This window comes from Trichosurus vulpecula, chromosome 1, assembly GCF_011100635.1.
Source record: "Trichosurus vulpecula isolate mTriVul1 chromosome 1, mTriVul1.pri, whole genome shotgun sequence".
NCBI classification, from domain to species: domain Eukaryota; kingdom Metazoa; phylum Chordata; class Mammalia; order Diprotodontia; family Phalangeridae; genus Trichosurus; species Trichosurus vulpecula.
Window position 1 is genome coordinate 281,620,018 of NC_050573.1, and position 12,668 is coordinate 281,632,685.

The 12,668-nt window shown below is 36.1% G+C and overlaps 1 protein-coding gene across 2 annotated transcripts in view; it reads right to left on the reverse strand.

Annotated features, from left to right (window-relative positions):
• The window catches only part of PDE7A (phosphodiesterase 7A), a 153,307-nt gene that overhangs the window by 49,132 nt on the left and 91,507 nt on the right, over window positions 1-12,668 (reverse strand). The gene's annotated exons all lie outside the window — the stretch shown is intronic.

Genomic DNA, 12,668 nt, shown 5'->3' on the forward strand with positions numbered 1-12,668 from the left:
TAAATTAATTTAGGTAAAATTGTCATTTTTATTATATCAGCTCAGCCTAATCACAAGCAACTGATGTTTTTCCATTTATTTAGATCTGACTTTATTTGTGTGAAAAGTGTTTCACAGCTATGTTCATATAGGTCCCGGGTTTGTCTTGGCAGGTAGACTCCCAAATGTTTTATAATGTCTACAGCAACTTTAAATGGAATTTCTCTTTCTATCTCTTGCTGTTGGGCTTTGTTAATAATCTATAGGAATGCTGAGGATTTATGTGGGTTTACTTTATATCCTGCAACTTTGCTAAAGTTGTTTATTATTTCAAGTAGTTTTTTACTTGATTCTCTAGGATTTTTAAATCCTCAGTTATGCTATAAAAATAGTATATTAAGTCATATTCAAATGGTTAAGTTTAATAATTATGTGATTAGTTGAATATTTGTAATATCTTTTCCTAAGTCCTTTCCTCTTCAATATTCCTACTTCTACCTCCCTCCTCAACTCTTTATCATTCACAAGGGGATTATCCATAACATGTTTTAAAATTTAGTCTAAATTCCAAAAGATTCATGATGGAAAATGCCATCCAGAGAAAGAATTGATGGACTCTGAGTACACATCGAAGCATATATTATTTTCACTTTCCCTGGTTTTTTGTTTGTGATTTTTTTTTTCCTTTTGTTCTGTTTCTTTTTTCACAACACGACTTATATGGAAATATGTTTAACATGATTGCACATATATACCCTATATCAGATTGCTTGCTATATTGGGGACAGGGGAGAAGAGAGAGGGAGAAAAATTTGGAACTCAAAATTGTATTAAAAATTAATGCTGAAAACTGTCTTCACATGTAAATGGAAAAAATAAAATACTATTTACATAAAAATTTGTAGTCTAGTTTTCCAATGTCACTCAGCTTGCCTGAGGACCATCATAGCCATGTGGCTGAGGAAATACAATTGTTAAATCAAGCAAAATTTAATTAGAAAGGTAAAGCTGGTGCTGCTAAAAATCATTTGACATCTGAATGCATTAGTCAGGTTTGTATTAGCCACACCCCTATTCCGTACATTACTAAGGATATCCCCAAATAGCCATAAATGTCTAATTCTATATTGTCATTTGTACTTAAAGGAAAATATTTCCAATCTGTCAAATCCTCTTGAATCTACTTTCAAAACATCTTTTGTACATGTCCTGTTCTCTCCTTTGAGACACACCTGGACTATCACAATAGCCTGCTGGTGGGTCTGCCTGCCTCAAGTCTCCAGTCTAATATCTACTTACGTGTCCAAGTGATCATCCTAAAGTTCAGGTCTAACCATGTCATCCCCCTATTCAATAAGCTCCTTGGGCTATCACCTCCAGAGGTGGCAAAGTTGTACAGTGGATAGAGTGCTTAGCCTGAGGTCAAGACTTCAAATCCAGACTCCGCCCCTCATTAGTTGTCTGACCCGTGGCCAAGTCATTTCATCTTTCTCAGTCTCAGTCTCCTGATCTATCTTCTTTTGCCTTAGTCCTTACCATATACTCTGTGATCCGGTGACACTGACCTCCTTGCTATTCCTCATACAAACATTCCTTGAATCTCTTAACAATTTTCACTGGCTGTCTCCATGCCTGGATTTTTTTTTCCTCAGCTCCATCTCCAGAGGCTTTCTTCTAGTCCTAGCTAAAATCTTATCTTCTACAAGAGGCCTTTCCCAATCCCCCTTAATATTAGTGCCTTCCTTCTATTAATTATCTCCAATTTATCCTGTAGATACCTTGTTTGTACATAGTTGACTGCAAGTTGTCTCCAACCCTCCGAGCTCCCCTACACCTCCCCTCCCATTGTACTACAAGCTCCTTGAGAGCAAGAACTGATTTTTAAGGCCTGGCATTTATTAAAAGTTTAATAAATGTTTGTTGGCTTGATATTTTTATTTTTAAACGTTTACTTTTAAAATGTTAAGAGAGAACTATAAAATAGAATATATTATAACTATCTCAGTCTTGGGTTCCTCAATCACTAAACTAAGAGTAAATCGCCCCTCAAAGCTCTACTTCCCCTAGTTATTATTCCATCACATTTAAATGAAATTAGTTTATCTATAAAACTAATTTTATAATCATTAACTTACTATCACCTGCTCTCCTCATACCATGCTGAGGAATAGGACATGCCTACTACACTCAGAGCCAAGAACAAAACTGGGCCTGAAATATGCAATTACTGATAAGAGGGTATAGTGTGCTAACAAGATTTTATATGACGGAAAGTTGGAATATGCTATGGGTCCACTGTGGAAAGGAGAGGTCAGTGGAAACCACTAGTGGTAAGAGAAAGAAGGATAAGCTTGGTGAGGGAAAGTGTCAAGGGAAAAATTATAATGAAGCTCATCTGACTCCTGAAAGTCATGCTAACCTGAAAATATCAGAGGAGAAAAATATGACACTGGCTTGGTAGGATTAGGGGTGGGGGGCAGGTGGGGGAAAGGTCCAAGAGATTCTGGCAATTGCTAGAAAAACATATCGCATCATTTAAATTTCAACTCTTCTATCTGTGAAGCAGTATGATAACATAGATGGCTTGCGGGCTATATTATTAGCAAGAACTGGCTTCCAATCCTGCCTCTGACACATACTGGCCACATGACTGTAGGCAAATCATCTAATCCCTCAGTGCAGATGAGCTGCTGATTTTTCTCACTGAATGGCAATTAAAATATACATATATGTTGTTATATAGTAATAATGTTCATGACTAAATATAATAGCTCATAAAAAAGCTGTTAAGTTAATAACATGATCATGCTTTACCTTTATGTTTGTGTCCATTCACAGACTATAAGAACATGAATGGGATATAGGATGAATGGAAAAGGCAGCTAACTGGTACAGTGAATAGAGCACTGGGTCTAGAGTTGTAAAGATCTGAGTTCAAAATCACTCAGACACCTACCAGTTGTATGACCCTGAGAGAGTCACCAAACCTCTGAATGCCTCAGTTTCCTCAACTATTAAATGGGAATGATAATAGCACATATCGCCTAGGGTTAATCTGAGGATCAAGTGAGCTAATATTTATAAAGTGCTTAGCATGGTGTTTGCCACATGGCAGGTACTATGTAAATGCTGGCTATTGTCAACATTATTATTACTCTAATATAGAAGTGAGAGAACACAAGTTTTGCATTCTCAATGGAAAATACTAATAAAAGAGTGAACTGAATCAATAAAGCCTCATTCTATACATTTCAAAGGATTATTATGTGGCACCTAAGAGTAACGGTTGCTCAGAATGGAGAACAGGTTTTCATCAGTCAAAATAGAATGGAATAATTACCAATAATGTTAGAATAAATTACTGAGTATAGCAATGCCACCCCGCCCCAGTCCATCACCTCCCCTGTGGAAAAGAGGCCTATTTGTGTACCTAATCTTCATTGTCCTCATTGTCACCAATAACAATGGCTGGCCAACCAACCCACACAACGTTTGAGACAATTTTGTGTACAGAAATATTCAAAGTACCACCAATTCATCAGACTGGAACTTACGTCATAAGTAAATTCTACATGTACTATTACATGAAAAAAAACACCCTTCCAATATGGGAAAATAAATTTAATCTGATCCATATCATATTCTCCACTATTGTAATGTGAGATAGAAAACAGAAGATGCAGATGAGAAGATTCATGTGGCAAAAGGATAATTTGATTTAAATGCAGAGATAGAAAAATCAATTCTAATAACTTAGGAGAGTTAATATATTAGATGAAACTTTTACTTAACAAATATCAAAATGTCAACTTTGTAAGTCCTAGATAAAAGAGTCATGGATGCATAGCAGTTTATTTGAAAAAGATATGGACAGGCAAAGAAAGTTAAAGTGCTTTAATGTTGCAGGGAAACCCCTTCCAGCTCTAGATCTATGCACAATCTGTGTATCTATGACTAAGAAGGTGAGTCTTGCTATACTGGTGATGGTCAAATCACAGGTTGTGTTTATCCTTTGTACTCGAAGAAGACAAATGACATCACAAGGTTGGGGTCAAGATATAGTGTGTTCAACTGTGGCTGACCACTCCAATACAAGCCTGGAAGGTTCTACCACACAGGTCAGGTACAAACAGCTCACAAGAACATTTGGGATGGAGATGTCTCTAGATTTGTGCATCTCAAGTTTCCTTTATGCTACTGGGATTCTGCTTTGCTCACAGAGTATATAGCACCTTCTTTGATGTGCGCACAACATGCTGGGCAGTCTTGTGCCAGTGTCTCCCATGTCTCACAAGCTCTTCAGAGAGACTTTGAGAGTGTCCTTATACCACTTCTTCTGGAGAGAAATGACAAACTATATAATATCCAGAAGGATAAATAGGATAGTGAAGATCCAGAGTTTATGACAAAGATCCACTGAAGGAACTGGGGTGATTTAGCTTGATAAAGAGAAGACTTAGGAAGGACACAAAAGCTGTCTTCAATTACAATGGCTGCTACTTGTTTTGCTGAGCCCAAAAAGAGGGAACTAGGAACAATGAGTGGAAGATGTAAATAGGGAAATATAAGGAAAAAGATTTCTACCATTTAGTGCTATCCAAAAGTGGAATGGCTGCCTTTGGAGATGATGGATTTCCTCTCACAAGAAGTGTTTGAGCAAAGGCTAGATAACCACTTGTTACATATGTAATAATGGATATTTGTTTAGCTATAGACTGACTTATGAGACAGCTGACGTTCTGTAGCTTACATATTCTTTAATAATTATTAAAAATAATTTAGGAAGGATTTATAATAATGAATGTTCATAATTTTAACAATTACATTCAAACTATTTTGTATCCCAAATCAATTAGGAGGCAAGAGCTGCAGCCAAGGCTATTACACAAAATGGACCATTTAGGAGCACCACTGGTAGTCTGGTTACCTTATAATTATTTATATTTATATTATATATGTGTATTATATTTATGTTTGTATCTTGTATTGTACATGCTTGTTGTCTATCCTGATAGAATGTAAACTCCTTAAGGGCAAGAAGTGTTTCATTTTTGTCTTGGGATACTTAGTTCAGTGCCTGGAGCATAGTAGGTACATAATAGATACTTGCTGACTGAATGAAGATGAGTAAGGTGAAATTAGGCTGGAGAAGTAAGTTGGGGCCAAGATTATGAAGGATGTTAAGTACCAAGCTAAATAGTTTATCTCAAAGACAAGAGAGAATCCCTGGAAGTTTGTGAGCAAACTATCTAACCATAAGGTAATTTCGGCAGCTGTGTGAAGCTGGAAGCAAGGAGACCAATAAATAGGCTTTAACACAGTCCAGGTGCCAACACAGAATGGTAGGTAGCAGTGCATGAACTGAGGGAAAAAAAGGATACATTTAAGATTTGAAGTAAAACAGAATGTGACAACAGATTTTACATGAAAAATATGGGGAAAGGATGAATCAAGAGTGATGCTGACATGCTGAGCCTAGGTGACTGGGAAAATGGTGTCTAGGTCAACAGAAATACTAAGGAAGGGCCAAGTTCAGAGGGAGTATGATAAATTTAGTTTTGACTGTATTGAGTTTAAAGCACCAGCAAAACAGACAATGTCCAGTATTACTGGAGTTCAGTCAGTGAAGAAATTAGGACTAGAGATCATGGTCTTTAGAAGTAATGTGGCATAGTGGAAATAAGAATTGGACTTGGTCAGAATCAGGAAAACCTGGTTCAAATCCTGCTGCAGACACTCACTGTGTGAACCTAAGTGACTCACTTAACCTTTCTCTGTTTCAGTTTTCCTCACCTGTGAAATGGGGATGATAACAATTACATATACTTCACAAGGTTCAAAGGAGGATCAAATGAAATAATATGTGTAAAGCACTCTGCAAACCTTAAAGTGCTAATATAAATGTTAGTGGTGATGACTTAGTCAACGGAACAGAGTCAAAAGACCAAGGTTCAACTGCCAGTTCTGACATTTATTAGCTCTATGACCTCAAGAAAGTCACTTAATTTCTCTGTGCCTCAGTTTCTTTAATAAATTAACAAGCACTGATTAAGCATCTACTAAGAATAAAGTACAGTACTAAGAACTGGGGATACAAATATCAAAGTGAAAAACAGTCCCTGACTTGAAGGTTATAGCAATTGTGCGTATTGTTTTCCTTGTTCAGGTTACTTCACCACTCCACACCATTTCATAGACGCATCCCCATGCTTTTCTACTTTCTTAATGCCCATTTTTTACTATGATGCAGTCGATTAATTCCATTATATTCATATATCAAAATTTGTTTATAGCCACTTCCCAATCAATGGGCACTACCTAGTTCTTAGTTCGTTACCACAAAAAATTTCATTGTGAATATTTTATTAGGCATAGCACCTGTCTGCTTGTGTGATAGCCTTAGGGTATGGGATACAATTTAGTACTTTTAAACCACAATTCTATAGCTTTCCAGAATGGCTGGGCCAATTCATAGTTTCACTAACAGGATATTAATGTTACTATCTTCCCACAGTCCCTCCAACATTATCTATTTCCATCTTTTGTCATTTTTGGCAGTATTCTTTATGCTCATATAAATCAGGTGGTAGTGGTAGTCAACCATTTTCATAAGGCTTTGGAGGTTCTTGTAAATCTTGTGTATAAATGCCTTAAGAGAAAAAAATGCACCTTTCTGCTGTTATCAGTTTGAGAAATAGCTTCCTCAACACTCTTGAGCAGAATCACTAACCACTACTATTTTTCCCTTCTTCTCACTTTTATTCTAAGATTTACTCACAAGTCGCCCTCTTTGCTAAAAAGCCACACTCCCCTCAACTTGCCAAACTCTTTGTCCTAACAAAGAATTCTTAAGATTCCATCTATCTGGCAAAAACTGAGGTTATTTATACTGCTGCCAAAGTTCTTAAGATCTGATTCTGTTGCCTGAGAACATTACTAGTAATATGGCTTTCAATTGCATAAAACTTCTCTTTTCTAAAGCCTGGCTTCTTTCAGGCCCAGACTAAATTACTTAAACCATAAGTTAGTTCTAATTTGCATCTTTATCTAATAATCCATCCCAACAAGTAAAAATAGTATGGCTTAGTGAGCAAATTACTATTATCTTTCTTAACTGAATAAATACTCACAATGTGCAAGTACATAATTTTTTAAAAACAGTTTCTGTCTCCCAGATATTTAACATTCCACTGAGGGTAGGAGAGACAATATATAAATTATAAAGACAAGTAAATGCAAGATAATTGGATGAGGAAAATGGCACTAATAAACAGAGGAATCAGTGAAGACTTTCCATAGGAGAAAATACCAAAGTTGAGCCTTGAAGAAAGGTAAGGACTCATAAGAGGAAAAGGTGGGGAAAGACTGCTTTCTAGGTAGGTGGGACCACTTGTACAAAGACAGACCTGAAGGTGAAATACTACTGAGAAGACCATTTTAGCTGGAACTTGGGACTGTTTGATTCTTTGTATTTCAGCACCTAATACACAGTAACTACTTAATACTTGTCGATTAACTGATTGAAAAGTAGGCTGGAGCCACATTCTAAATGCCTCCTAAGTTTTGCTCCAATAATTCATTATGGCATGAAGTGAACCTCAGCTTTCAAAGCATTCAACAGTAGAGCCCAAGTTCTGGCAGGTTGCTACAAAGATGAAAACATTTCAGATATATATCCAGTGATAGATTATTATTTTGTCCGAGGGCCAATCTAGCCTTTGGAAAGGCTTATAAATCGCCAGAAGGTAGGCACCAGGAATCTTTTTTTTCTGCTAAAACAACTGTTTTTCTTTACACTTATCTCTTTAAAATTTTTTCATCTATGGCCAGGTATTACATATGCCCACCGTAAAGTATGATTAAATTTTGTTTCCACAGAAATTATCTAAAAACATGATCTGAAGTCATACTTATGTCAGGCTTATGTCAGAGATAAAATTGGTTGTAGGAGGGGGGCAGTGGGGGATGTTGGCCTCCTGAAAAATCAGCGTATCTACTACTTTTCTTTGTTCTGAAAAGGCTTCTTCCTATATATCAAAAAGAATTGCCAGGACAGGTCTCCTTCACCAAGGATGAAGATGAAGTCCATTAACCTGGATAATGGGACTTTTATCATTGACATCCTGGGTTCAAATCTTCAAACTCATGTTTTTGTCAATTCTCTTGGCAATTGAGGAAAATATTTTCTCATGCTATTTGATGCAGACAAAAGGAGAGGAGACTAAATGCATTTTTGGCCTTTCCCTTATTTAAGTATAAAGAAAAATGAAGATGAGAAAGGGAGGGGGGAATTGAAATGTGGAAATGAGAAGATGTAATCAAGGGGTGGGGTTTAGTGAACCCTGCAATGCTAACCAATGGGCTTCAAGGTGGGAATTTGAAATCAGGATAACTATAAAAAGAGTTTTGTAATTATCTTGAGTATGCTTGAGCCTAGGAAAAGGAACTCTCTTTCACAACGGGTTAAAGGCCAAGTCACCCGTCAGAAATGATGTAAGATAAAAATCTTTTTTTCTAAATTCACTCATGGCCAGGTGGAATTCTTGGGAAGAGAATAATTAGCTAAAATAAAATGAGAACTTTTCTGGCTTCACAATGATTAATGTTTTTTGTTTAAAGTGAGCACATTTCTCACACCATTAATCTTTGTTGGTTGGCATATGTATGCACTCTAGTGAAATTATGGATCGTTTTAAGTACTGAAGTACTATTAACATAAGAGTTAATCTACTCTAAAATAAGGTTAGATATGTGATAATGGCAAGCAATTTAATATAGGTCTAACCAGGGGTTGAGAATCTGACCTGATAGGCCCTTGGTGTGGCCTTTTGACTGAGTCCAAACTTTACAGAACAAATCTTTTTACTAAGGCGATTTGTTCTGTGAAGTCTGGATTCAGACAAAAGGCCATACTTGAGGATCTAGAGGGCCACATGCCTTGAGGCAGCAGGTTCCCCACCTCTGGCTAAGGTATTAGTGAACTAATTAAGAATGTAGACCAGGAAGATCTCTAAGACCATAAATTAAACTCTGGATTCTCAAAAGACAATACTGCTGGAATACAAACTCTTGCAAGTCTTCTCAAGCTGGTTGTAGACATAGTGAGGGACTATGATTTTGTACAAAGACAAAAATCAACGTTTCTGCCCTCAAGTAGCTTACAATCTAGTGAGAAGGTAATACATACATGTGTGTATAGGTATATATATAAAATATGTACAACATAAATAATAGTTTTAAGGGCAGCATGATACTGTAGGGGTAAGAGAGACAGACATATATAGCCTTAGAGTCAGGAAGATTATCTCTGATAGAGCCTTATTATACCTCATTCCCCTTCTCATACTCCATGGTTTAGCCAAACTGACACACTTATTGTATATGAAACCAAGAGAGAGGAAAAAAAAGTAGTAGCATCCTTAGAGGCTTGGAGAGGCCAATAAATGAACTGGCAGAATGTGCTTTATGGTGTTCTAAAGGGCAGCAAGAAGCAAAGTTTCTTGGGGTATTTGGTCATCTTTTATTTCCATATTCACAAGTACATATAAAAAAAGATCATCAGAAAAATAATTGTGGCTTATATGCCAATATCTATGGCTACAGATTAATGTGGCAGAGAACTGATGGAAGAACTGAATAAGATGCTCCAAATGAAATAAGTGAATTCAGTGCAAAGGTGGGATAGGGGAGATGGGGCAAAAACGTATGCTAAAATATAGTGCTCAGTATTAGAAAATAAGAGGTCAAAGGCTCAGTATCCTCAAAAGCTTTATGCCTAAGTATTAATCGATCCATAAATACTTATTAAGTGCCTACTATGTGCCAGATATCATGAATACGTTTTTCAATCAGTAGATAAAGGACACAGTGAAAACTAAACAAACACCATTTAGAAGTGAAAATGATAAAAATTTAGACACTTCTGGAATCACTTATCAGCGTACAGTAATGCCATCAATATGCTCAAAATCATTATCAAATTAGAAAATAAGCATAAAAATGAGAATATGGAAAGTAATTAAAAGTTTCAACATAACTTATTTAAACAGGCTATTGAAAAATAAATAAGAATTAAGCTATTGAAAAATGAAAAATGGATAAAACATACATTGGCACTATTACCATTTTCTAAGTAAGTTTAATAAAAAATAAAATAAAAATCAATTGTCATAAAAAGGAGACCAAAAGAGCCCATAAACCACCTTGTCAGCAAATATTTGATCTCCTGGATAAATGGGGAGCTACATCTGCAAAGGACAACAATTTATCTTTTGCCTTTTGAAATATCACATTCCAAGGTCTTTGCTTTTTAATGATGGTGGCAACTATATCTTGTGTGATCCTGATCATAGCTTTTAAGTGCTGGAATTCTTTTTGGTTGCTTGCAGTATTTCTTCTGTGACCTGGGAACTCCAGATTTTGGCTATGAACTTCTGGAAGTTTTCATTTTTGAGTATCTTTCAGCAGGTGACCAGAAAATTCTATTTTGCCCCCTGGTCCTAACAGATCTGAACATTTTTATTTCATGATTTCTTGAATTATGATGCCCAGTATACTTTTCTGATCACAACCTTCAGGCAGTACAATGACTCCCACTGTTATCTCTCCTTGATCTGTTTTCTAGATCAGTTATTTTTGGTTAGATAGTGTACTGTTTTTCAATGTTTTCATTAATATTTCATGCTATCTCATGGAATCATTCGTTTGATTTTTAATTTTCAAAGAATCTCTTTCTGTAAGGTTTTATACCTCTTGTCCTAAACTAATTAATTCTACTTCCCAGTTTTTCCTCTACAACTTTCATTTTATTTCCAATTCTTTCCTCTGTGACATTTCATTTATAAAATCATTTTAACTTAAAAATAATCTCATTTCTTTTAGGAATTCTAGTTGAATATATTATGTCCAAGTTATATTTGTCTTTGAAGCTTTGCTTGTAAATTTTCTGGAGTCTTCTTCTGGGTTTGTATCTTCAGTTTATCTCATCACCTAACAGTTCTCTATGGTGGGGTTCACTTTTTTCATGTAATTATTTCATCCAACCTTATTTTCTGAATGTCTTAAGGCCAGCCTCTACACACTTTGGGAAGGAATATCAGGGCTTTGCTTAGATCTATCTTCTATTCTCTTGGCTCTGCTGCTACTTTCTCAAAAATACTGCATGCTGTATTCTTCAAGGATTTACAGAGCTTAGACTGTAAACTGGTTGGTAATTCTCTGTGCATCACATCATTCTCAGCTGACAAATCCCATTTTTTAAAAGCATTTAACACTGACTTTTACAAATGCATATTTACTTCAAAGATATAGCAAGAGCAAATGTACAAACATCTTCCCACCTCCCCAACACCCTGGTGAATAATCTTCCCTATATTATCTGAGAATAGGGGTGGGAATTAAACTTCTAATTTAGGTCAGGTCCTAAGAGCATCATTCCCACCAATTTCATGTGCAAAGGAGGCACTGCCGCCAAAAAAGGTCTATGTTTCAGGTTTTCTTGGTAGGGGTATAAAAGGTTACTCCCAAAGATCACTCCTTGATCCACGGGTTATCAATGCTACACTGGCAGCAAAACCTGGCCTGGATGCCTGCAGCTCACTTCTCCAACCTCAAGGTCAGGGACTACTCCCTGTACTTAAGAATGGAAAAAAATGAACAAAAAAAGGCTGAAAACCTAGGCTTATTTCTCACAGGGGAAGAAGGCCTAACAGCCTTTCCCTTTACATCTTAGTTTTTTACCAGAAGCCATAACACCACAAGTGGGCAGATCAAGAAAATGAGGCCAAGAGGGCTGGCAGAAGTCAACTAAGGACTTTAAATTCTTATTAACCCAAAGTCTACCACTGATCACGCAATTCGTGTAACAGTACATCTATGCCATCTCCACAGACTTTCTCAGGCACTTTGTTTAAACAACATCAGGACTATGTGAGAAGCAGGCAGCTAGTCTCTCAGGTACTTTATTCAAGTTCCAGGCTTCCATTCCATGTATCTTTATGCCTTCTTAAAAGTCACAAGAAAATGTTCTCAAAAAATTACTTTGCAATTTAAGTTTTAAATGACTTCATTTTAAAGAAAGAGATATGTGTGAAAGGGCTGTAGTACTATAGCTATGCTTTTGTTTTGAAAATACCATGTCACTTGACTCCTAAATCCACTGCTGCTTATATAACTCAGTCAATAAACCATTTAGAAATTACTACCAGGCATTTACATATATTAAGTCTAGCTAGTTATAATAAGCTAGTTGAAGTTCAGAAAAGTTTGTTTTAAGTTAGGATGAGATTAAACAAACATTTAACCTATCTTTAAACATAGGTCTGAATAGATAAGCTCACTGAAGGAACAGATTGCCTCAATTTTGTATTTATATTCTCAGCATTTAGCACAGTAACTGATACAGAGTAGGCACTTAATAAATACTTGATGACTGATATCTGTGCATAACAAACATCTGTAAAATAAATAGCATTTAGTATCAGAGATTTAGGCCCTTAGAGGTCATTTCGTCTAATCCCTTTAATCTACAAACTAGGAACTGCACTATTACAGTATGATGCTATCCTTCAAAAACCTTATGGAGTCAACTGAAAAAAAAACTTCAGAAAAATCACAGGATTCAGACTAAATCCATATAAATCATCAAAACTTATCTTGATTCTTTATTTAGAATCTTAAATCCCTTTTTA